The sequence below is a fragment of the Pinus tabuliformis genome, chromosome J, assembly GCF_031772625.1.
Source record: "Pinus tabuliformis cultivar Carrire ecotype Pingquan chromosome J, CPIR1, whole genome shotgun sequence".
NCBI lineage: Eukaryota > Viridiplantae > Streptophyta > Pinopsida > Pinales > Pinaceae > Pinus > Pinus tabuliformis.
Genome location: NC_142295.1, coordinates 1,146,310,724 through 1,146,338,503, shown reverse-complemented (window position 1 = coordinate 1,146,338,503; position 27,780 = coordinate 1,146,310,724). Strand labels below are relative to the sequence as shown.

Below are 27,780 nucleotides of genomic sequence, written 5' to 3'. Positions count from 1 at the left end.
GATAGACCAACAGTATGATAACCATCAAGCTAATAACCCAACCCAGATAGTCATGGTGATGGAGTGAAAGTATCATGTTCAAGAGCAACCTGCTACCATAAAGTGGTTTGCCCTATTTTCCCATTTTCCCCAGTCATTGTTGAACAATACCTCTTTATTTTTATCAAGCTTGAGGACGATACCATATGATTGTTGTATAATTCCACCCTTCGGGTGAATCCATTGATATTTGACGTTTTAACGAGTCTAGTGAAGCTGAAACTTGGTCTTGTCTAAATGGACAAGTTTGTCGCTATTCTATGTTTTAAGGAGTTTAATGACAAAGATAAATCAGTCCTTTTCATGTTTAGACAGTTTGAAAAGGGACAAAAAGAAAACTCCACAATTTCTTTTTCGTAAATTAATCTCTCAAGCCCGAAAAAGCGTAAAATAATACAAGAGACATATCATTTCGATTCCGCTAACAAGCTGGAAAGGACAAGCGCTCAAAAATGTTTCCATGTTTAGAGAGTCTAAAAAGAGCTTAAAGAGGACTCTAAGGGGGTTCCTTTTTCGTTTTTAACAGAGCTCTGAAAAGAGAGAAAATTGTGCTTTGTGTTCAAAGATCCAATTTACAATCGAGCACGTCAAATTCTGTAAGTTGGTTGAAAAACCTGCTCAAAACACCACCAAATGGATTAAAAAATACCTGTTTCATAGGCAAAAATATGAAAATACTAATGTTTACTCGATTAGTGAACATGAAATAAAAATAAAACAAGTTTTTACCATGACATTTTTACCATTTGGAACTTACCATTCAGTTTGGTGCTCTGAGCTAGTTTTTACCTCAAACTTCATCAGCTGATTGCGAGAGATTTTGTGGACCATTTCTCGAGCTGTCTAGACTAGGTAGGAGCTAAACCTCTCTTCTCTCTTTTCAGGTCATTCTTTTGTCATTTCATGCAAGTTTTAGGTTTTTTTGGGGCCCCTGGGGTTTCATTTTTTTGCTCTGGGATCAGTGCAATATTTCACATCAAAAACTGTGCTGAAGAGCACCCATATAGAAGGTTTCATGCTCTGCAGTAGACTTTCTCTATGCCTGGGTTGTGCTAGGCGAGCTTCCCAAGTTTGATTTATCTATTTGCTCCAAAAATTGTCCTGTTTTATTGCATGGAAAGGATCCTAACTAATATTATGATTGTGTTTCAGGCTTTCATCAGATCAGAATGTCGATTACATGGTGAGAAAGAGAGCATGAAGAATAGTACATGGTTTCCCTAAACAATCTAGGTACAATTGAGGCCCTCAAAAACTGTGGGTTACTCCAATACTTCAAGTTCTCTGGAATGAGGCAAGAAATAGGACTACTGTAGTTCCTTGTTCATGCATGTGATTCGACAAATTAGACTTTTCACATTAGGGACAAGATGGTCCCTATTACCATTGATGATATCTACTTTCTTACCAAACTATCGAGGCGAGGTGCCCCCATCTCACTTTCTAGATTTTCCCATGGAGGTGAATCGATGAGAGATTATATTATACAATTATGCTAGCGAGGTACAAAGCCTAGCAAGGATGGGAAAATAAAAAATAGGGATGTAGCTAATTTTCTTTTGAGAATGATCCTCTTCAAAATTGCAAAATTTGCTGGCAGTGTGACACTACATCTGGTGAACAGATCTTATATGAAGTATGCAGTGGAGTGCCCAGAGCCAAAAGTTTTCAACTGGTGCGAGGTTGTGCTTTATTCCCTGAAAGAACAATTAACCAAGGTAAAATGTGGTAAGATGAAGAATTTTTGCTATGGTTCAATCTTAATTGCTTTTACCTTAGAGAGAATCCCATTAATGCAACCACAGCATGTATCACTGGGTGTAGCTAGTCCTAGAGATCCACGTATGCATAGGTGGGTCGAGTTGATGGCTTGACATGCAGGTTAGTCAACAATCATTTTTTCCATCGCATTCTTTAGTTGGCTCGAGCGATAATATCTTATCATCGAGGAGCATCCATACTCAGGGATGAATTTCTGTGGAGATCCAAATTGGGTTCTACTAATTGGATGACAATGGGGTGCTATAGGTAAATTGTTTGACAAAAAGTTTTTTTTATTTTATTTTTCAAGTTTCTACATGTTTTTTGTGTTTTTAATGTTTCCAAGACTAAACTAAAATCATTCTTATGCATGCATATGTGGGTACTATTCGACCTGTGGGGCACCAACAAATTGCAGGTGGGCCAACGTAGAGAAACATTGGCAAAGCAATTCTCCAAGACCTAGATTTGGCTGAGACCTTAGCAGAGTTGTAGGATCATATAGAGGGATTAACCCTTGGTATTTCAGATTTCTGGATCGAGGAGTTACCTATGAGGCTACAACACTACACTATTGGCATTCCTAGCCTCGAGGTGAGGCTTTTGCACATGATAGCATGCGCTGTGACCTATTACCATGAGAACCACTAGATCTACTTAGGATGTTTTGCATGCATTTTGTGTTTTTTGGGTTAGATGACTAAACATGTCTGGCAAACAAATTTTGAAAAAACTTTTAAAACACCTATCTATTTTTTTTTCAGAGTTTTCTATGGTTATATGCAATCCTATTGAACTGATGATGTGAATTGAAAATATTACTTTTACATGTGTCACAAATGTCTATTTAACAAATAATTCACTATAGAATTGGTTAATGTGTTAATATTTCTAGAAATATGTTGATATTGAATGTGTTTAAATGGTCTTTCCAAAATACAAACTCTAAGGAACATACGAAAAATTGTTGGATTTCGGACAGTGTAAATGTTCGTTAGTTGTAGTACAACAAGTTGCGAGTGTAGCCTAACAATGATTCGGCGAATTCCAAGTGAAATGGCATCAAAGAAGAGTTCATTCAATGTGTTATACTCAGCGATTTTGTTTGTCTATCGACCAATACAAATCCCTTGAAAACTTACTAACTTGCCTCTTGGAGTGAAAACAAACCATGCTGCAGAAGACAAGTTCTACATACTATGACTAGCACCATCGGCGTAACCAAAAAATGTTTCTGAAGATTCTGACATCTGCAACAAATGCCAAGCAGATTACTAGCCAAATAAAAACTCTAAAAGATACAAACACACACACATGCAATGAAAGCATATATACAGTTAATTTTACTAAACTTAATCAAGAATAGTAACGTTTGAGGTACAACCCATTTCGGGGCTGTGACAATGGAATCCCATAATCTACTAACTCATAGGCACCTTTTGCCACAACATTCTTGACAACGTAAGGACCCATCCACATTGGTTCAAATTTCCCTGCTCCAAGTTTATCAGCTTCGTGATCGTAAAGAAAGACCAGGTCTCCTTCTGAGAAGATATGAGGCTTGACATTTCTATCATATTGTGCCTTGATTCGCTTCTTATGTGCTTCGTTAGCCAATGTAGTATCATGATGGGTTTCATCCAGATGTATTAATTCCAAGAAACATTCTTCTTCATCAGAAGTGTCGCGTATCAAATCAATCGCGAGTTTGAGAGAAGAAATTTCACATTGTATTGGTAATATTACTTCCAAACCATACACCACCTAAAAGGGTGTGAATCTAGTTGCATTTCTCACCAAGGTTCGATATGCCCACAAGGCAGAGTACAAGATTAAGTGTCAGTTTTGCTTATGAACCCCTATCATTCTCTGCAACATCCACTTCAGGACTTTGTTGATGGCCTCAACTTGTCCATTCGCTTGTGGGTAATAAGAGGTGGAACTATCATGCGACAATCCTAACTTAGCAGTCAACTTAGCCATCATGTGATTGCGAAAATGCGACCCATGATATGGCTTGTGGTACAAAAAACTGGGCAAGCACATGGTTAAAAAAGAAATGAACAGTCGTTTCGCCACTGTTGTTCAATGTTGGCATTGCCTCGTCCCATTTGGTAAAATAGTCAACGTCAACTATAATATACCCATGCCTCCCAACAGAGGTGGGGTTACATGTCATGAAGTCAATGCCCCATTTGATGAATGGGCCGACAACAATAATACAATCTTTAAATATAGTTGGCCAGAAGTAACCGACACGCAAAATTCTCTATGCAGTTGCATATCCAGATAAGTGTCCACCATAGGCACCTGAATGGAAATCATTCAATGCTTTCTCAGATTCCTCATGCATGAGGAACCTCCATAAAATAATATTGATACCATGATGGTAAAGAGTGTCACTAATGATCAGATAATCTTTGGCTTGGTATCGAATACGTTATTGTTACAAGTAGGAGGTATCAAGCCAGAAAGTTTGGGTCTGGAGATAGAACAATATATCTCCATACCATGCGTCATATGATGACATCAAAAGCAGAAACTCATCCAAAATTGATGGTTCATATGTTGAATCGATGGAGGTTGAGGGAAGCTCACAAAGTAACTCTACCAAAACTATATATTTCTTTGATTTGTACTTGATGAATTCTAGATCAAAATCCTGCAAAATGACTATCCATTTTGAGTATTTTCCTCGCAGCAATTGACGTGACAAAATGTATGTCATAGGGTTGCAATCTGAAATGACAATTGTTTTTTGGAGCAGGATTTAGTGACGAAATCTTTGAACAGCTTGCACAACTACCAAAGCTAGTTTCTCGACATAAAAGTACTTACTTTCTGTATCATTGAGATTACAGCTCAAATAAGAAACCAAATGTTCAATCCCATTTTCTTCCTGGACTAAAACCATACCAATGGTTGTATCTGTAGGGGCGAGATACAGGTAATAGTCTTTTTGATAATTTGGAGAATACATTAATGAAGCTCTAATCAAGGTATCTTTAAGAGCATCAAAGTAAGCTTGCACAACCCGATCCGAATGGAAGGGTATCTCCTTTTTCAAAAGACATGTAAAACCGTTAGCCATCTCAACATAATTAGGAATGAACCTCCTTAGAAGGTTTGCCTTCCCTTGGAGTCTCTGTAACTCTAAAATATTTGAAGGTGGAGGAAAATCAAGAATTGCCTGAAAATTTAATGGATCAAATCAAATCCCCTCTCTAGACACTCCAAATCCAAGCAATCAACAAAAACCAACACAAAACACACATTTATGTGGATTGAGTCATATCTTGTAGTGTTGACACCGTAAAAATATTGCTCTCAAATGTTGCGGGTGATCAGTCCACTGTTGTGAGTGAGCAGGTAAATCATCAAGGTAAGGTTGAACAATGTTCTTGATGTCATGGAAGGCATAATTTGTTTCCCTCTAAAATGTGGCCCATGCATTCTTCAAATGGAATGGGAGTTTCCTATATGCAAATGTGCCCCATGGACAAATAAAAGTTGTTTTAGATTGGTCCTATGGGCAGATATTGATTTGATTGTAGCCAAAAAAACAATCCATATATGAGAATGTTTCGCATCCGGCACATTCGTAAATAATTTGGTCGATAAAAGGAGTAGGATAATTGTCCTTTGGACATGCCTGATTTACATCCCTATGATCGACACACACTCAAATTTCCCCTTATTTCTTCATGACAGGAAAAATGTTGGAAACCTAGTCAGTAAGAGGTATGGGGTAAATGAAACCAGTGCACAAAATTCTTTCAAGCTCTGCATTAATTGCAGTGGATTTTTTTGGATGAACAGGTCAAAGCCACTATCGAACTAGCTTGACATTAGGGTACATTTTGATTTCATGTTCAACAATTCTAGAGTCAATGCCTGACATCTCCTCATAAGACCATGCAAATATATCTCTAAATTCACGAAAGAGAGTATTTTAAGTATCAAGTTCTGATGGAGGACAAGATTTGCCGACATGAATGTTCTCTACAAAATTAGGCTTGCTCGAAATATTAATAGAAATCGTTTCTTCAATATTTGATAGGTTTTGCTCAAATTCTACTGTGTCTATGAAAACTGAATTCAAAAGGAAATCAACAACTAAAGGGTGGTTTAGTTCATTTGAATAATCTTTGATGTCATCTGGAAGATGGGAACGATGATGATAATCTTCCCAAGGTTCTTCTTCTATCATTATTGATTGGATGATTCCTTCATTCGTAGAATGTATATGTGAGAAAGGATCCGAAGAAATACCATATTCTAACGAAAAGTCTACCCTTACAATTGGTGAATGCGGATTTGGGTTTGCCGCACAAGCCCAAAAAATTGATTTCTATGCTAGTTTTATGGGGCTTAGCAGAATTACCTCAATATTATTATCAACTTCAGAATTGTTGGTAATCCTCCTTAAATGAGATGAGGTGGAGGAAATCATGTTGCAAGTCTTTACTCTTGCCACTTCTGCCAAATCAGATGGTGACGGTAGTATAAAAGTACCCATTAGGGACAGATATTTAAAGAGACCTACTTCAACACTTTGATGTGAAAACAGGGGTCCATGTACCAACGGAATGCTTCCCGTAGCTTGAGAACCATTGGAAAACGAGGCAAGTTGATCGATGACTGTGATTCCACCCTTATGAGGGAATGCAATAGTATGAAACTATGTGGAAACCATAGCATCCATGGCATATACGCATGGCCTTCCCAATAAAATGTTGTAATTGAGGGGTTCGTCAACTACCTCAACTTCAAGAGTAACTATTTTTCCCCCTAGTTTGATTCGTAGTTTACTCAAAATCCCACAAGGAGTATATGCTCATCCGTCGAAATCTTTTAACGTAGTTGGTGATCGTGACAACGACGGTGAACCCACTGTTTTCCAGTAGCTCATTGACATAATGCAAGTAGAAACCCCCTCATTAATAATAGTTTGGAAAACATTTTTATTTAGATATTTTACTTGAATTAGGAAAGCTAATTGCGTCGATAACTATGGTGTATATTCTGCATGGTTAAAAACCACAAGATTCGAATCTATAGGGTCTATTTTGCCCATTGCTAACAATAAATACTGCTTTTGGGAGGGAAAGTTTTGTAACACCTCGAGTGTCGACATAGCATAAGGTTATTGAGAAAGATCTTCCACTATGTTATAGTTCTGAGCTACTCGAGCCTGAGGGTAAAATGTCAATTTACTCACAACTCCCTTTGGTGGTTTTATTTTCAATTCTAGTGCAATAGGTGGTGGAATATTTTCAGATGAAATCGAAGTCAAAGGATTAGTTTGATCATTGGCTTGATTATTCGATGATGATGATGGATTTCCATAATCTTTATTTCTCGTTGATAGCAAAACTTTATTTTGTGGCTTTGTGATGGATAACATGAGTACTTGGGATGCGGAAGCATGGTCTGTCGCAACCAAATGTATCTAGGTTTGGAAATGGATCAGTCGACACTGTAGATGTGTTACAAGTCTTTAAAAGTTTAGAGACCTTTGAGCATTGTGGGAAACCTCTTGTAAAATTCTCATCGTTATAGATTAGACATGGATAACGAGGTTTCCTTGCCAAAGTAGAGGAATCATATGATTTCTCTTGAGGGAAATTATCTTGTTTCCTCTTGTTTTTCCCATTTTTCTTGCCTCCTTGTTGCTTTTGATTTTTGCCTTTGTCAAATGACACAACATTAACTTCAAAAGCAAGAGTGTTTCTGATGCATTGGTAGTCTAATTGGTAATGGCAAGAGTTTGACCAGATGGTCTTCCTGTTGTTTGCGTGCTCAAAGAACCGATCACACCATCATCAGCATGAGAGTCCTTACTCGATTGTGGAGGAGGAGGAATAGTGAAAGCTAGTCAGGGTCCATTGGGAATTTTGTCGTAGAGCGTGACATATTGTGTGTAAATCAAATCCAAGTATTGGGCACGAGCAATTACTTGCTCTTCTATGACAACTCCACCTTTTGCCACATCCTCGATGATTAATGGTAACAAGGATTTTATGAACCACTCAGCAAAAAGTTGATCAGGAACATATGTATTAACCATTCAACGATGACGCCGCCACTCATGAATATGATCTGAGATATGGGTAGCAGTAGTATGTTTAAAGTTGGTTAGGAGTTCTATTCCAGTCTCATATTTGATAGGTAACTGGAAGTGGGTTAGACATGTGGTGGCTAAAGTCATAAAGTTGTCAAAAGAACCTCTTGGTAACTCAATGTACCATTTAGCAGTCGGACCAGTAAGTGTTCTTTGGAAAGGACGGAGTCTAACCAAATCATCATTTAAGGATTTTGATGAACACCACAAATGAAAGTTCATGACATGATTTGATGGGTCTTCTCCAATATTTCCATTGAATTTCGGAATGTCAGAAGGTAACTTATGCAGAATCACTGGCCACCAAGGTGCATATAATATTGGATCATTAGTGAGCCGATTTAAATCTCGTAATTCTAAACTTTCTACAAATGGCAACTGTCAATTCAGGTCAGGCTGATCATACCCAGGATATGATGGAATTTCCTGAGAAATAGGTCTTTGCATACCAACATAAGGCATCTACATTTGGTAACCTTGATAACGTTGTTGTTGAATAAATATGGCATAAGGTGGTTGTTGATAACTAGGTTGAATTTGTGGTTTTCCATAACCTGCAAAGCCTTGTTTACTAGGACCTTGGTAAGCTTGATATTGTCCAAACCTAGGTTGAGCCTATTGGGTATGTCCAAATTGGGGTTGGAATTGCTTGAATTGAGGATGTTGAAATTGTGGCTGCCAAAGTTTTTGAATCAACTATTGTTGTTTTTGGTACAACTGTTGTTGATTTAATGGTTGTTGTTGTCTAGCAACGAAAGGCTGGCTAGGTTGTGAATAAACTATACCAATGTAAGCCAAGGAAAATTTTAAGGATGGAAAATTTTCTTGAAGTTTAAAAACATTGGCGAATCTCACTAATCCATAATATGCGAACTATAAAATGTTTATTGATATATTTGTAAAATTATTCAGATTTATAATGATTTTATATATAGTCTCTATATAATGTTGGCGATTTTTAAGGTAAAATAATTTTATATTCTAAAATTTGGGAAAATCATCTTTTATAAAAATTGGAAATTGGCGAATCTTTTGTGTGGAAACATCATGGAAAATTAGCCCAGTGGGCAAACATTAGCCCCTAAAATTTTCCATCTAAGCTTGGGTCAGTCAAGATAAGGGTATGCTAACTTGAGGATGTTGTTGAACCCTGGATATAAGTGGTGGTTGTACAAAAACCTGAGAAACATGAGCTTCCTGACTCGAAACTTATGGTTGTGAGGTAGAAGGACCAGTTCATACCGGTTGATATACAACAGTTTGAACTTCTGAATATGGTACCGTAGTAACAACAGGTGTAGTAGGAATAACTGACACAGTTTGCATTGGTTGTGTTGGATACACAAGCCTTGGTTGAACTAGCATTGTTGGTTTCCATTGGTAAACTCGAATTCCAGGTTGACCTGAATACTGCAAGATATTACCATATGACGGTCCTCCCGGATAGGGTAGATAAGGTGGAAATCTAGTATTTAATGGATACATAGATCTTTGTTGACCAAATTTCCTAGCTTGATATTGATATGTAGGATCAAACTATTGAGTTCCTATTAAAGAAGAACCATGTATAAATCTAGTTGAGGACATGGGTGATGACCATGGTGTAGAAGCAACCCCTGAGTGGGTTCTAGATAAAGATTGGTAACCAACTAGGATGGATGATTCACCATATAGGTGCAACTCAGGTGTGGTAGAAAACATTGAAGGGGTTGCAACAGAGGATTCTACCGCAGCTGCATCAAATGATACAGTCTAGGATGTTGATGGTTGTTCAGCCATAGTTAACTAACCGAAAAGTTCTCCTAAAGAATCGACGGGTACTTGAAAATAAGTAGGATCAAATGGAGCAGTAAAATGAGAAGTATGAGGGTAGAGATAAAGCCCAGTTCCAAAGTGGAATGGGGTTCCATGTGTAGAATCTTCTTCCAATTCTTCCTCAATAGCAATTAAACTAGGTGGAAGAACTTCACCGTCTGGTCCGTAAAAGATTTCTGGTGTTGATAAAGTGGAAGTTTAAGTAGTTACTGATGTCTGAGGGGTAATTGATTGATTGTCTTCTGGTAAAGTAACAACTTTTGAATGTTCAAATTCAAAGCCTAGATGTTTAGTTAAAAGAACAACAGTTTCAAAAAGAGGTTCCTGAAGAAATTCAGGTTCAGATGTAACTTCTGTTTGAACTATGCTAGGTTCTGGATTAAATTTCGATTGAATTGATTCAAGTTCAGAAGTAATTTCTTGTTGAGAAACTTCAAGTTGAGGATCAACTTGTTGTTGAACAACTTTGGTTACTATTTCACTAGGATCGGTGCTAATGTCCTCAGGTAATTGTGAAACTTCTTGTTTAGAAACGGATGTACCAAAAATAGTTGGAGTAACTGGAATCTCAATACTTACCGAAATAGATGATTTAGGTAATTCAGATGAAGAACTAGGAGTTCTTGATGTACTTGACTCAGTTAAGCGAGACTGCTTTGACGACAGCAAAGGTGGTTTACTCATTGTTCTGCATGAATGATGGGGTAAGGGTTGATGTTCTTCCACGATTGCTAATTAATTTTATTATCAAAAAATAAATAAACAAAAAGAGGTAATCTAAGCAAAAGGTTTACCAAGCAACTGTGAATTGCAAAATACCTCCTAGTGAACCAAGAAGTACGAGCAGGAAATCTCCCTGATTGTTGTGTTCAGTGTATCATAGTGTACAAGGTGGCTGACTCAGTTACCAAATGATGGAGAGAAACCTAGTGTTGTCCTCCCATATATACCTGAAGGTACATGGAGGCCTAGTCTGTATAAGCATTGTCTATTGCAAAACCACACAGTGAAAGCATTCCCATATACTTTACGTATTGTAACACCACCCTATATACCTGAAGGTACGTGGATGAGCTACGATATACTCACGTACGTGGAATGAGGTATCACACTCAAGATGTATTGCAGATAAGTTAGTGACAACTACTTTGTTTTACAACAACGGAACACGTCTCTAGCCTAGAACCACTAAATTTTTTCATTAATGACAGTGCTCGATTAGGTAAATTGATGTTAATTTTATGTTGATCTTGCTTAGGAATTTGCCTTTCAAGTTCACCACGTGATGTATTCTGAAACTCCTGGGAATGAAACTATCATGATAAGCATTATTTCCATTCAATTTAACAATGAAAATCCTAGCTACTTAGGGATAGAGAAATCAGATTTCTTTCGATCAAAGAGAAAAGAGCACAATCTAATGCAATTTTCCTACACTATTCCTATGAGTACACACAAACTTTGTCAATGCAACATGCATGTATTTCTTTTTGATTTCCTTAATGTGAATATGAACAAAAGGAAATATGCACCATACAACCAATCAATCTTTGATAGGAACGAAGACTTTTATGACAGTTCTGTTTCGAAGGAAAAGAAGGCTTTATGACATTTTCTTTCGAACGAAGATTAATCGACTATATTCTAGCTTTGACTATAGATCGATAATGAAAAAGGAATCATTAAAGATAGAAACTTTTTCTCTAAGGCATAACATTCATTAATCAATCATCAAATAAACAAAGAGAGAAAAGTTGGAAAAAAGACTTTCCAGAGGTGGGAAACTGACCCTAGGAGGATTAGCGCAGCCCTGAATGGAAGACAGTGCACTTCAGAGCACCGTCCCTAAGCTAGTGGTGCTCTGCAGCACACTATGTCCCTCACAAGCCTACACTCGTGACAGTGAGCCATTTCAAGAGTAAATTTGACATAGTTTTGACCAATTTTTCAATACAAAGAGTTGAATTTCAATTTACGAATACAAATAAGGTCTGCAATGATGTCCTAGGATGTGGATAAGCTACTAGGAAAGAGGATCTTCCCCAGTATGGTCACCAATTTCTTTTGGAGAATCTGGTATCTATGGATAAATACTAATTCCCTAGATAAGTAGCCATATCTAGAATAAGCGGTTAAAGTGTTTTAGTCTTTTCCTATAAGAAATAGATAAGATGAGAAGATGAGAAGACATACTTGTAGTTCCGATTTCCTCTCGTCTCCTTTGTATCGATCCTGTCACTCCTTCCTGTACTTAATACACTTGACAAGTACCTATAAACACAACAGAAAACAAAGAATCATTCAAAGCAAAGTACCTATTCAATATAAGTGAAAGGAATCAGATACAATTCACACATATAAGCATTATAAAACAATACAAACATATGGGAGAAAGGTTCAAACACTTTATTCAATAGAAGAAGGAAGTACAACCATTGGTGTGTGATTCAAAGCCATTCCTCCAACTTGGATCCAATCAACATCACATCAAAAGTATGACAAACTTGTAGCATCAAAATACTTACTTTAAAGTCAAATCTCATGGCAACATTAACTCCTTACAATTCAACATAATCCAGCCCATGATCACTCAGATGAATGGTCAATTTATAGGAAGATGAAGGAGGTTTTTTCATAAATGGTGGCATTGAATGGCCTTCCATACTTGGAATTAGTTCCATGCAGCAAGGGATGAGAGGATAGGATGTACCTTAACTCATTCCTCATCCATTTTCGAGCTCATAGATTTGATAAGTGAGGGAACCTTTTAGATGACTCCAAAAGATAAGAATATTCCCGAAACTCGATGTGAATTTCACTCAATCTCGCCTAGCGCAGGTGAAAGGAAGCCTAAGTGCTCTGCAGAGAACCCTGGCATGGACTTAACTGCTCTGCAATGCACCCTTACATGGGCCTACCTGTGCTAGACCCTCTAGAGGCTATTTTTGGATGTCTTCAAGTCATGAAACTATCTGGGAAGGAGGCATTCAAAGGGGTGACTTGTTTAGGGCATGTAGCAACTAAAATGAGGGTTTGAAGAGCCCTAAAACACTTATCTGGATTATGGGATTAATGTGCCCAAATGGATCTGTAACAAGGGGTTTTGAATTCAGAATGCTTTGGGAAGCCATAGTTTTGTTTATTTTATTGAATTAATCTTTATCTAGATTGAGGAGTAATCTTGGGACCTCTGAAATAGTGCAAAAGATTATTACAACCTACAAAAAAGGGTTTGGGATGCAATAATGGCTTGCTTTTAGGTTGTCCAGGCTTTTAATTGGTTTAATTGATTAATTCATTTAAAAATGTTGTGCAACGCTTAAGTAGAGGGCCTTTCTGGAACTTTCAGGAATACCTAGAAAACAAAGATCTGGTATGCAGGCAGGTTCTCTGGGGGCAGCAGAGGCTTTCTGAGGCTTGAATGGTCTATATGTTGCTTCAAATGGAAGTCTGTAGCGTTTTCTGGTCATAAATTGGGTTAAAATAGATGAGCAAAGTTTTTGCGGTTTAGAATTGGTTGACAAAGGTTCTTGGCAACAAAATAACAGTTAAAAGGGTAAAAAGGGCGGCTTTTTGGTTTTTGACCAACAATGGTTAACGTTTGGGCATGGGATTAATGTTTGAATAGTTGGCAGTTTCATCTTACTTGGGGAGGTAGTATTATGGCTTATAGCACCGCTTTTGAGTGTAGGGTGGTATTTTTTCAGAGGACGCAATATAATGTGGGGCTGCGACGTAGCAAAAAGGCAATTGGGAAAAACTGTGAATCTCACTTGCTTTTGAGAGATTAACAGTCGGACGATCGGAGCACACGATATGGGTATGGGCCATTGTTTCTAGAGGTGGGTGATCAAAGGGCTATCACATGGCGGAGTTGTGAGAGATGAGTCGAGGTGTGGGGTTGGGTTTAATTTAAATGTATAGGGAAATAATATATATGGTGGGTATTAAAAAGTGAGGACCATGGGTTATACGACGGAGGGTTATAACCCATATGCAAAGGTTTTTTGGGATTTGGGATATAATATAGTGGGAGGGTGAAATATACAAAGTGAGAATAAATGTATAGAAACTATAGGTTGAAAGAATATAAAGGGTTTGGGGAATAGGGGGGCGGGTGTTAGAAAAAAATTTAGGATGAGTTAAACGCGTATCGGGGAGGTTTTCTCAATGGGGCTCGATATATTATTTAAAATTAGCATAAGGGTGTTTTAGTGAAATGAGAGGAAATTAGTGAATAAGACTTAGTATGCAAGCCTTAAATTATATAGAACTTTTTGGGGTAAACACCCAAAGTAGTATACAACTTTTTGTGAATGTCCTTTTTCTTTGATAATTATTCTTGATAATTCTTCCTGCACATGAAACATAGGATTAAGCATGATGAAGGTGCATTTGAGCTAGAAACCTCATGCATTTCAAAACCTCTTTTACCTACCATTTATTTACCCTAGCATTTTCTCTTCATTAATTGGGTGAATTTGAGCTTGTTGACCCTTTATTTCTTTTTCTTTGATAAGAAAACTATCTAATTCCAATCTTATAACTTCTAATGGCTCATATTAAACTGATGAGCTCATTATTATTCTCTACCTAACTACTGATCTGCCAAGATTAAAAAGTTTGGCTAGATCCTTTTTCTCTATCTATCAGCATGAAATTTAAAGGATGAATGAATCAAGATTAAACCGTTTGACCGTCATGGATTGTGGCTTTTTTGACAAGCTGAACACAATCTTATTTTGCAAGGCAAAGTAAAAAATAGTGGAATTTCAATTTGCATCACTTTCAAAATCTATTTTTTATCTCTTTTTGGTGGGGTTCATATTTTATTTTCCTTTTTGATCCTTTTCTTTTAGTCCTTTTATTTTTCATTTAGGACTTACCCTCTTTACATTTTTTATTTTTAATATGGGAAAACATTTTGCAAAAGGTAGAAGTATGCACAATATTACAAGACTAATCATTTCCAATTCAAAATTATGAATCCTATTATTATATGACCCTAATAGTGGCTCCACATGGGGATGGAATTTCCTGGTGAAATGTCAAGAACTTTAAGATCAGTAGCCTTTGAAACTTTGATTGTGGTTTCCTTGTAACTAATTTTCTATGATCTTCTTTATAAATACATATGATGGTGCACCTTTCAAAGCTTAGGGCCTTCTCTTCGGGCTTCAATCTCAAAAGGTAATCATCCAATCCAATCTAAACTTTGCAATGTTATGTACAATGAACAAAGTAAACAAATGAACTAATGTTAATCTGGGAACAAGTAATGCTTTAGCATTTTACCATTGATTGGTCCACCTAGTAGATGTATTCCATATAATTGCTTCAAGAAAAGGGCATTGTTACCTCTGTAACCATAAATGATATAAGAGCCTTGCCATAGGAAATCAAATTTACCATGTTTACCCTTTTCTTCCCTTCTAGAATCCCATTTGAAGACTTTGTCACCTATGCAAGAATCATCAGCTTTGGTTTTCTTGTCAAAAGTCTTTTTGATTTTATCTTGGACCACTTGGGATTTGACATAGACTTCTTCCCTAGTTTGCTGCAAAGTATTGTCTGATTTATCCTCCTTTGGATATCACTGGATTCCACCAGAAGTTCTTGAATCATTTTCATCACTGGTACTCCTAAATATGATGGAAAAACAACATCCATTCCATATACTAGTTGATAAGGAGATGTACCAATGGAATTTTTTGTAGCGAGTCTGTCTGCCCATAAGGCATTAACCAACTTTTTGTTCCAAGTCTTCTTATTGTCTTCTAGCGATTTCTTGATGATATTAACAAGGCTTTTGTTTGAGGATTTTGCAAGCCCATTGCCTTGAGGGTAATAGGATGTGGAATGGCCAATGGTAATCTGCTTTCAGTTACAAAAGTCCACCATTTTCTTCGATTTGAAGGCAGCAACATTATCAGTGATGAGATTTTGGGGGCATCCAAACCTAGAAAGGATATTTTTTTCAAGGAATGACATGATGACAAAATTTGTGGCTTGTCTAGAAGGGATGGCTTTTATACATTTAGTAAAGTAATCAGTGGCTGTCAAAATCCATTTATGTTGCGCTGAGGAGGATGGGTGAATTCCACCAATGAATTCTACACCCCATTGCTGAAATGGGATTTCTTTTGAGATGGGTTTGAGGGGTAAAGGTAATAGATTTTTCTTGCCTTCAAAGGTTTGGCATTCATGACAGGAGGTCACATATTTCTTCACATCTGCAAAAAGGGTGGGCCAATAAAAACCTACCCTTAAAATCTTATCAGCAGTTGTTTTCCAGTATAGGTGTCCTCCACAATATCTTGCATGAAATTCTTGCATAACTTTGTCAGCTTCATCTTTTAGTAAACAATTTTACAAAATTCCACCATTATCTTTCCAAAATATAGCATTGTTTATGATACAATATTTCATTGATTTCATTTTCAAGAATCTACCTTTAGTTCTAGATAAACAAGAGGAGCTTGTAAATTTAGTAAAACAAATATGATATCTGTATACCAAGGTAAATCTCAAAAAGGTTCATTGATCTGTGGAGTCACCATCTTTTCCTGATCATCTAGCGGACCAATGAAATTTATATCTAAGGCCTGACAGTTTGATTCAACCATGAGTTTCGCTAAACCTTGGCCTTTGATTAGTTTTGTGGGCTTTATTTCAATATCATATTCCAAAATAGTGGCAATCCATTTGCCTCTCTTTCCATCACGCCCATTCTGTGTTAGAATGTCCTTTACTACTGAATTTGGAACATATACAATAATGTGTGAGTATAAAATGTACACTTTGAAATCTTTAATAGCATTCACTAAAGCAGGTGCTTGTTCTCCCATTATATTATACTTTAGTGTAGCATCTCTCAAATACCTATTGAAAAATGAAATAGGTTGCTCATAACCTTGATCATTCCTTTGCAACAAGACTGCTATAATAGTGTGTTCTGAAGCAAAAAAAAAAAATATAAAATATTTTTTGAAATTAGGACTTATGAGGACATGTGTTTTAGTAAGGGCGTCTTTGATTGCCTCAAAAGGTTGCTTAGCCTCTATTGTCCACATAAGTGTTGAGTCTTTCTTTAACATGTTATTCAATTCTCTAATTAGTTCTGCTAAGTTAGAAATGAATCTTCTAAGAAAATTTATTTTACCTAAGAATGATTGCAATTCTTTAATGTTCCTAGGGTGACTCATGTTTAGTATTGCCTCTATTATAGATGGATCAATTCTAACGCCCTCTTTTGAAATTATATGTCGTAAGAGTTTACCTTCTTCTCGCCCAAAGAATGTTTTTTTGGCATTCAAAGAAGTTCCAAATTTTCTACATTTAATAAAAACTCTTCTCAAATGATCTAGATGTTCATTATATAATTTGGAAAACACTATGATATCATCTTGGTAAACAACTAAAAAGTCGTGGATTTCTTTTGCGAAATATATGTCCATTGCTCTTTGGAATGTTACTCCAACATTCATCAATCCAAAAGGGATTTTCAAATACATGAAAGTACCCGAGGGACAGATAAATGTAGTCTTTTCTTGATCCTTTGGTTGAACTAAGATTTGGTTGTATTGAGAGAATCCATCAAGTAATGAAATTCTAGATGACCCTACTACCCTCTTGAGAAAATGGTCCATTTTAGGGAGGGGATAGTTATCCTTTAGTGATACTTTGTTCAAGTTTTTGAAATCAACACAGAGGCTGATTTATCCTATTTTCTTTCTTTTGGTGACTAAATTAGAGACCCAATCTTAATATATAATTGGTGCTATGATTTGTGCTTCATACATCCTTTTTACTTCTTTTTCTATCAATGGCATAAGAACTGGATTAATTCTCCTAACCTTTTCTTTGAAACGCTTTTGATCTTATCTGATGGGTATTTTATGTTGAATAATGATGGTGTCATAAGACTTGAGGTCTTCATAACTCCAGGTAAAGACATGTTGAAATTATTTAAACAAACTTATGTATTTCATCTTTTCAGCTGGAGGTAATGCTTTGGATAATTTAATAAGCTTAGGTTTTTATTTTGTTCCCATGTTACATTATTCTATGTCTGATCTTAAAGCCTCCATTTTTGGTTTTTTATCCAAATCATTTGAATCAAACAAATCTTCTAATGGAACTAATCCCTTAGGCAAAAAATTATTTTTAAGGTTTAAAATCTCATAACCATCATTGACTATTTCTTCTATTTCTACTTTTTCTAAGTTATCTACTTCTACTTTATTGAATTTAGTCGGTTTATTCACATCTACAACACTTATATCTATCTCACTATTTATGATGTCATCTACTCTACAATTAGTATCTATGTTACAATTTTGGAATTATCCCTCAGCATTCATAAAATCATAAATTTGAGAATCTTGTTAAAAATTATGCTAATATTTCAGATTATCACGTATAATAGGCCTGTGTCTTACCTGTGCAGTGTACTGGTGATTGGGCTGAAAAGGTAATCTGCAAGTGCTAGTAAAAGTAGCCAAACTGTGAGCTTGCATGTTCTGTTTCCTAGTAATAATAGCAAAATCAATTTCAAGAAGTTCTTTAATCAGATCTAGAATAGTTTATCTATATTGGCTAAGCCTAGAAATATTCACAGCATGCTCCCCTTTAATTTGTTCTATGATCAATTCCGAGTCTCCCATAACAAAAACTCTCTTGGCTCGAAGGTTTCTTACAATTTTCAATCCTAAGATCAAAGCTTCATACTCTACCATGTTATTTGTGCATTTAAAGTTTAATCTAAAGGCATGACCTTCAGAATTATTATTTTCCATGTTATGAATCAAAACTCCTACACGTGCTCCTAATCTATTCACTGAACCATCAAAGTCTAAGTGCCACCTAGATTCATGAAATATATTATCACTGTCAGGTTCTTTATGTTCTTGTTTTACAACTGTGTTATTGTCTTTTCTAGTGTCTGAATTACATAAAATGAAAGAATCCATATCAGAATTTACATAATAACTAGGATAGTTTTGTCATTTATCTGTACTACTGACCATGTATTTCATTAATGTTTCTTTATAAAGCTTTTTGGGCTGACCAAATACTAAAATTGTGGCATAAGATATGTCTAACTGTAGATATACCTGCAATTTTTCTCCCCATGAGTGAGATAATAGCATTCCATACTTTGGAGGCATGTAAACAGCTACAATATCCATGACAATACTCTTACTTGGGTATTGAACTAGAGTGACACACAAGTCTTTTATTAGGCCGAGGCACTTAACTTTACTAGAATCAAAAGAGAAAAGATCTTTGTATGGTCTAGTTATATCTAAATCCAATGTTTCCATGATTGCTTTAGGCTTTAAATTGTGAGATGCTCCTGGATCTAACATAGCATTGTGTAAGATTCGATCATGAATAGTCAAACTAAAGTAGAATGGAGGAACACCACTTTGTTCATGTTTTCCATTTACCTCAGGACCAAATATCGACCCTGGCTGGTCATCATTTAGATTAACATAGTCTTCTGCTTCATCTATATTCAGTTTTTCATTGATTTGGGCTTTGTAGGAATCATTTTTTATCAATTCTGTTAAAGGAACTGATATTTTCAATTTGGAAATTTCAATTTGGATATTAAATTGAGTCTGTGTTTTGCCTAACTGAATGATTTCCTCCTTGGCAATTGGAGTTTTTGTAGACCTTTATCTCTTATTTTAGTTGGTAATTCATTTTCTGTTTGGGTATCCACTATTTTACTATTTTCAATTTTTTGATTTGGAACAGTTTGCGAAGCAGTTGAAATCTGAATAGCATTTGAAGCTTGAGTATCTGTTGATTTTTGGACATCCTTTGAATTTTTAACAACAACTAATTTTTGACTATCAGCTAAATTTTTAACATCAGTATTTGTAATGTCTACAATTCTTGTACTGGATACAATCTTTGGAGTGAACGTTTTTTGGGTTTCCCTAGAGAGAGTTTGCAGCACTTTGGTTGTAGGAGCTCCCACAATTTTGGCAGTCTGAGTTTGGACAATTTTATTAGTAGGGGCTTCTGTTTTATTCTTACTCCTAAAGTTATATTGCTTATGAACTTCATTAATAGTAAATTAATAACCATGTTTATAATCAAAGGACTCTCCAGATTATAAATGTAATTGTTGTAACATGGATAATTCCTATTCTTCTTGGGTAAGAAAAAAGGTATTACCATCATTTATTGCCATTAATTTAATCTGAGTGTCTTCATCTTCTTCATTTTGGTGAGAACTTTCAACATAGTTTTCTTGGAAAGGTGGTCTAATCTATTGATCAGGTGGCCCTTCTCTAGGTTCACTAGTGTTGGGATTCTTTCTAAAGTTTGTATTTCTTATTTGAGGACCTTGTCATTGATTATCCCATTTGGGTTTTCTTTCCATAATTTCTAAGCTATCCACTAACATTTCTAAATTTTTAGCCAAAGTATCTATCTTAACATCTGAAGTGGATGGTTCTTCCTTAATGGTAATTCTCCTCTCATTCCTAAATTCTAGATCTTTTAGCTAATAAGTTAGCTTCTACACTAACTGCATCACTCTGCATTTCTTCTAAAGTTGGAGGGCTTCTTTCTCTCAATTGGTAAGACATATCAGTGTCAAAACCATTAGGAAATTTGATCATTGCCAAGTCTGGGGGAGGTTTGATATTTGCAGGGATAACATTATAATTACTATGAAACCTAGTACAATAGTCCTGAACAGATTCATTAGGAGCTCTTCTAATGTTTTCATATTCAGATAATATCTGTAAACGATTTTTCTTCCTTTCCCATCTATTGATAAACAATATATGGAAAGTAGGTAAATCAGTAATATGGCCAGCAAGTAAACCTTTAAACCATTTCCTGACATCTCCTACTATTGTTTGCGCAAATAATATCATTTGTACATCTTCTTCATCAATTTAATGTAATTCAAAATAATCACTAATTTTATTTACATGTTACTGTGCGGTATATTGACCCATACCATCAAACTGAAAGATTTTGCTTTGGTAGTGTTGGTGCATGGCATGTAGTTGAGCTGGCAAGGTCAGAGGAGCATATATGGCGGCCATGGCTAAGATTCTATCTTGGCTAGGAGGTAGAGTGGTAGTGCTTTAAGATGAACTTGAAGGGCTTACAGATGAGGTTAAAGTGTTTGAAAATGTAACTGAAGTGCTAGAAGATGAACTTAAAGTATTTGGAGATAGAAATGAAACTCTAGGTTGAAGATGAAGCTTTGGGATGAATGATTATTTGGAATGAAGTGAAGTGGAAATAATAGATGAGGTGGTACTAAATAGAGATGAATTTACAGATTCCGAAGGAATGGTAGAAGGCTTAGGAGTAACATCGATCAGGGAAGCTAATTCAACTGACTGTTGAAAATAGGCTTCGTCTATGTGTCTTATCAAATTTGAGGTTAAAGCAACAAGTTTATCCAAAGTGTCTAGAACATGTTGATCTAAATCAGGATGTATAGTATTCTTCTTTTATTCAATAAATTGAATAAAATTAGGGTCTATTATAGTATTATGGACTGGAGTTTCAGATTTGGTACGAAACAATGAATGCTCAAATGATAAATCAAATTGAAGATCGTCTAAGTTTGATAACTCTTTAGGAAGTGAATTTCCTTTAGTAGCTGACTAATTCTTCCTTGAATTTCTATTTTATTGTTTTTTCTTAAGATTTTGTCTGGATTATCAATAATTATAGCAGGGTTTGGATCTGGATGTGCCCCTGTATAGTATGTTCTTTTGGAAGCCAGAATTTTATTTTATTTTTATTTTTTAATGAAACATTTGACAACCCTGTTGTGGCCACAACCACCACCCTATTTAAACATGCCCTGGAAGCAAATTTGAATGGGTCCCCTAGAAGTTTGATCTTTCACTTCCCGGAATGATCTATTTTTATCCCAAGGATTTAGACTCTGTGCTGAGTCAAATCCCCAATTTTTAATGGTTGAGCCCCCTTAATAAATATCTTCTGCATGATTTATCTATAACTCTTTCCATCCCTTCATTCATATCCTCCATCGGGACCTTTTCAACCCTCAAAAACCTTATATCGCACCTTTATTTCCATTATAACTCTTTACAATGGAAATGCTTCACAAACATGCATAAATCACCCTTTCTCCGCCTATCGCAATCAACACAATGCATACCATAAGGCACCAAACCTGACGGCACTATTAACCACATTATATATATTTTAGGTCTGGAGCCCCATCGCATATCGCAATTGGCAGGATTCCAAGGCTATATATATATATATATATATATATATATATAGGCGCACCTATCTTTTTGACTCGATGGCATTATTAACCACATCATATATATTTCAGGTTGGGAGCCCCATTGCATATCACAATTGGCAGCGTCTGGGGCTTATATATAAGGCCCACCTCTATCTTCCTAACCGGGAAATAACTCTAGACCTTGCTGCATAATATTTCAAGTCTAGACTTATGGCTGGACGCGAGTTTCTTGCGTATTCCTGTGTATTCGATAAAGTATTGAGGCCCGAGGTTTTGAAAGAGAATTCTTACATTGCGGACCTCTCGAGGCTATTAAGAACAACATATAAATATTCTAGAACTAGAGCCCAATCACATATCGCAATCGGGCTTCGATGAAACCCAAGGTCCATTCGCTCACCATTGAAGCCTTGTGATGCGATGTGGCATACCCAACGATGACTATAAGCCCAGTTATATATCATTTGAAGTCCACTCTTATGGCCTAGCCGCGAGTTTTCTCGTGTCTTCCTATGTATTCGATATAATGTTGTGGGCTGGGTCTCCAAAGGAAAGTCCACTTCCGACCATAGCATATTGCAATCAGCGAAGCCAAGGGGATGTTGAATTGTGAATGACCACTACGATGTGCAATTACAACTTAATTGCTTCTCTACCCTAGCTGAACTAGAGGCCGATTATTTCACAGTTATTCCTTGCGATTTTATGAAAGCTTTAACAAAGGAAAATTTTGTGTCTTTAAGAATTTCTTTAATATTTTTTTTATCCATATCTAACGATTAAATATCTCTACAGGAAAGGATCAAGAGATGAGAGGCAAATTTGAAGCACTCATGGCAACGCTGATCCATCAAGATGTCATTTCCTCGAGATACACCTCAAAGCATGCTAGATGTGGGATGATGAGCACAGTATCCTCAGTTTCCTATTGTAAATGATAGGGAATGATAGCCACTCCACACAAGTGCAAAGAAATGATATGCAGTCATTCTTTGTTCGTTCGACATCCATTCATTCTCCTAGGAAGTAGAACGCTCCAGCAAAGGTGACCTTGACGTGTCAGCAGTTTCACCAACTGTTCTCATCTATATATTTTGATCTATGTAATGAAGAAAGGGGAGGTGAAAAGAGGAGAAGATGGAAAGTCATTCCTGGCTGCATAAGTATTACCTCTAGAGATGAGATGAGGACTTCTTTTTTGCGAGAACAACATTGATTTATTGTGAATAAAGAATAGTGTTTGGTCGAGAAACAACCTTTTGTTTCATATTTATTTTCTCTACTTTCATGTGTTTAGAATCAGAGTGTTGTTGCTGGAATAAAGATAAATGGGTTTTTCTTTGTGCATATTGATAACATTCAGTTCATGGTTATTCCTGGTTACTCGAATATAATTCAATAACATGCTTAACTCATGAAAGGTTGTTGATTCGAAACTATGTTAAACATTTGTTGCAAGTGTTATTTGTATGGACAAGAATGTGTATTCCTATATAAGTAATTGGATTGCAATTAGGATTTAATACAACCTTGTTCTTATGTGAACCAGTATTTGATTCATTTGGACTTGGAATCTATATATGATGTTTAACCTCCTTTTGTTATGCTCCTGCGGGATAGATTAGGATAGTTAGGACTAGACTATAGTAGTTAGAAGTAGTGTAGATAGGATTTGATACATATAGGTTAGTTGTTTCTTTTGTTGATTTGAATTGAAGTCTTCCCCGAGGAAGCAATCTCTCAACACCTTTAACTGTTTACAAGATCCTTTAAAACCCATTGTAGCTAGCCATCCCAAACGAAAGCAGATCTAATTGGGGTCTGCGATCAGGTTAGTTCCCCTTGTTGGTATAGTGAAAATTTACCATGTCAACAAATTGGTGCTAGAAGGAGGGCTTGAACTGTCGTCCATAGCTTTTTATGCTTTCATATATAAATGTCATGGATTTGAAAAGATTAATGCATGGATCATAAAGGTCGAAAGGATACTTCCTCCTATTTGGAAAAGGCCCATTTCGAAGAAGAGACACTGTGGGAGTATCCTGTCACTCAGGAACAACCAGTCAGAGTACTTACTCAGGCTTATGCTTGTTCCCTCTCTCAGCTCCCTATCTTTCACTCGTTACATCTAAGAACTAAAAGAAAGCTAAGGATATGTTCCATAAACAAAGAGACCTCTGTAGCCACATCTCTTGAAGATATTGTGCTAGAGTCCTTGCAAAGTATCGACACTCCTTGGGAAGAAATTCTTGAGGATCCACTCTCTGAAGGTAATCCCTGGCCTGATTTGGGAAGTCCTAATAAATAATACCTCGAAGAAACCTTCAACAAGAACCTCCTTATCCATAATATGGCTAACCTTCCTCTTCCAGGTGGGAATCAACATCAAAAAGTTGGGAACCAACTCCTACCTCCTCTGGCAGCACTTCCTCCCTAGCTCGCTTAGGACGCTATAGTGGTACCTGGGCAGCAGCATCCCTTACCCAAGAATGCAGAAAGAATACTACCTAAATTTGACCCTGAGAAGGGAGACACCGCTGATAACCATATTCACTCTTTCTTCCTAGTCGTGCGCATGTTGGGGGTAGCCGATGAAGATATAGTATGTCACCTATTCCCTCTTTCCCTGATTGGTGTGGCTTCCACATGGTAATTTAGCTTGACAACAGGATTGATCACCTCATGGGCTTCCTTTAAATACACCATTTTAGACAAGTATGGTGATGACAAAACACTTGCGGTCTTAGTCTTAGAACTATCCCATTTGAAAATGGAAACCAAAGAAAAGGTCAAGGATTTTAACATCCGGTTCAACACTTTGTTCAACAGAATCCCAGCTAACATTAGACTTACTGAGGAGGTGCTCATGGAATTCTACATCAATGCTCTCTCTGTCCCTACTGAGATGTGGGTCAAAAGGAGTAACAGACAAACCTTATACGGTGCTATCAATGAAGCAGTAAAAGTCGAGAATGAAATGATTAGTCTCATAGCATGCCATCATCCAAACGGAGAAAAGAAAGCCTCTCAAGCATCCAAGAAGAATAATGGGAGTGATAACAAAGGGGTTGAAATCAAAGAAAAGGATACCACAGATGTGGAAGGTTTGCATCAGATCATTAAGAAGTTGACAAACACAGTCATTGATATGAAAAGGAATTCTAGAGAGAGTACAGGTGGGAATGTAGGAGATTATAACAACAGAAGATCGTACAAACCTTTCTATCCTAAGAGGACAGAAGGTGGTCAGGGTCAACTTGCAGTCCCTGATCCACCCAATGAAGGGAATTTAAATATGGAAGAGCTGGCTCTTATTGGATTTCTCCTTGACAATGAACAACATATAGTGGAGCTAGAGCCAGAACAAGAAAATGAGGAAGAATACCAAGTAGAAGAGCCCTTGGACTAAGAATCTCAAATCAATGTACTGTGGGATTTCTATGCAAATGAGAACGATGACGATGAAGGAGATAGTATGACAGAAAACCACACTAATGAAATCCACACACGAAGTAAGGGGCCACTTGCAGGCATGATGAAGCCTATAGACCAGAAAAATAAAGATGTTCGCCCTTTGAAGCCATCCGCTCCCAAAAGTTCCTATTGAGAAAGGTAGACCCAGTGGTGATCCTAAGAGTACTCCAGTTGCAAACCATCTGGAGAAAGATAACACATCTCCCATTACAGAAAAGGTGACTCAAAATGGTAAACTCCCACCTAGGAATGGCAAAACTAGTATGTTTACTCTGCCCTATCCTGTTTATAACATTTATTACAATATTGTGGATGAGCTTAAGAAATCTAGGGCTAATATAACATACCTCGATTTGCTAAAATTAACACAGCAAAGAGATCTGCTCTTGAAAGCTATGAATGAACGGAATTGAAAACCTCCCACCATCCGTAGTAGCCAAACCAGGAAGTGGGTGTCCAGACCTGTTAGTACTCCCAGTACAGCCCAAATACCATCAGATATGGAATCCATTCTGTCTAAAATGAATAAAAACTACCAAGATGTCAGTGCATCCATGATAGGGAGGAAAGCAAAATCCATGACTCCACCCTTCCTTATCACATTTGAAATCTTCAACATGAATGTACACAATTGCTTGGCAGATTTCAGTGCCTCATCCACTGTGATGCCTTATGCTATTGCTAAAATACTACATGCGATACCCGAGAAAACTGGGACTCAAATTATGCAATTGGACAACACAAATGTGAAAGTAATTGGGGAATTGAAAGATGTGTTGATTCCGATGGCTGATAAACCAAAATACACACAAGTAATTGACTACCAGGAAGCTCCGTAAGATGCGTCCAAGCCTAGAACCACTGCTGAAGAAAGAATTAAACAAAATGATAGATGCTAAAATCATATTTTTGATCAGACACACCTGCTGGGTAGCCAATCCCGTGCCAGTAAGAAAGAAAAATGGAGACATCAGGTTGTGTATCGATTTGAGAAACCTGAACAAAGCATCGCAAAAGGATAACTACCCTGTCCCTTCTATGGAAGACATTCTTTAGTCCATTTTTGGGTCTGAAATGTTGTCCCTATTAGATGGGTTTTCAGGATATAATTAAGTGTTGGTATCTAATGGGGATCAGCTGAAGGCAACCTTCAACACTAAATGGGGCACTTACGCATATCGTAGAATGCCTTTTGGACTTATTAATGCGGGTGCCACATTCCAGAGAGCCATGGACATAGCCTTCCGAGGATTGATCAACAGATTAGTAGTAGTGTACATGGATGACACTACTGTGTATTCATATCACAAAAGGGATCATATTTATCACTTGAAACAAATGTTCGAAAGATGTCGAAGATACGTAATATTGTTGAATCCCAAGAAGAGCATCTTCGTAGTCACAAAAGGGAAACTACTGGGTCATATCTTCTCTAAAGAATGGATTTTTATTGATCTTGAAAGAGTAGAGAAAATCATGAGAATACAACCCCCTGCAAATAAAAGGGCAATGCAATCTTTCTTTGGGAAGATTAATTTCATTAGGAAATTTGTTTCAAGGTTTGCAGAAATAGTGTGTCCCATGCAGCTAATGATGAAAAAGGATGTTGTCTATAAGTGGAGTGATGAAGCTAAGAAATCATCTCAGTGAATCAAGGAAGCCATCAAAGAAGCTCCTGCATTGGTCAGCCCTAATTTCGGCAAGGAATTCTTCTTTTACACTTTTGCTTCTGATCTTACATATGCTGTGATCCTCACTCAAAAAAATGATGATGGAAATGAAGTCCTTATTTCTTATATGAGCTCTAATCTTTAGGGAGAAGAACTGAACTACCCAGACGTGGAGAAACAAGGTTTTGTAGTTTTTAAAGCTGTAAAACACTTCTTCCCTTATTTATTAAAGGCTAAGACTAAAGTAATCATTCCCTATCCTACTATAAGAGCCCTCTTCATGCAGAAGGATATGGGTAAATGGAGAGAGAATTGGATAACCGCACTTCAAAAATTCGACCTTGAGATTAAGCCGACAAAGATAGTTCGAGGGTAGGAATTGTGCAGGCTAGTAGCAGAAGCCTTGGCAGATAAAGAAGAAGCATCTGAAAAACCAGAAGTGCAGAGCATGCAAAATGAACAAGTATAACTCAGGAAGGAGCCCCTATGGAACAATGAGATGTTGATGTGTGAGTGCGAAATGTCGAGAGCCCTTTTACATCCTGAGTCGTGGTATTACGACATACGATTTTATCTAATAGGGGGATCATGTCCTGAACACATGGATGCATCACAAAGGAGAGTTCTCA

At 36.8% G+C, this 27,780-nt stretch overlaps 1 pseudogene; it reads left to right on the top strand.

Annotated features, from left to right (window-relative positions):
* LOC149231144 (cationic amino acid transporter 9, chloroplastic-like) overlaps nucleotides 1-26,320 on the top strand; it is a 93,977-nt pseudogene extending 67,657 nt beyond the window's left edge.
* Nucleotides 26,321-27,780: the final 1,460 nt, after the last annotated feature.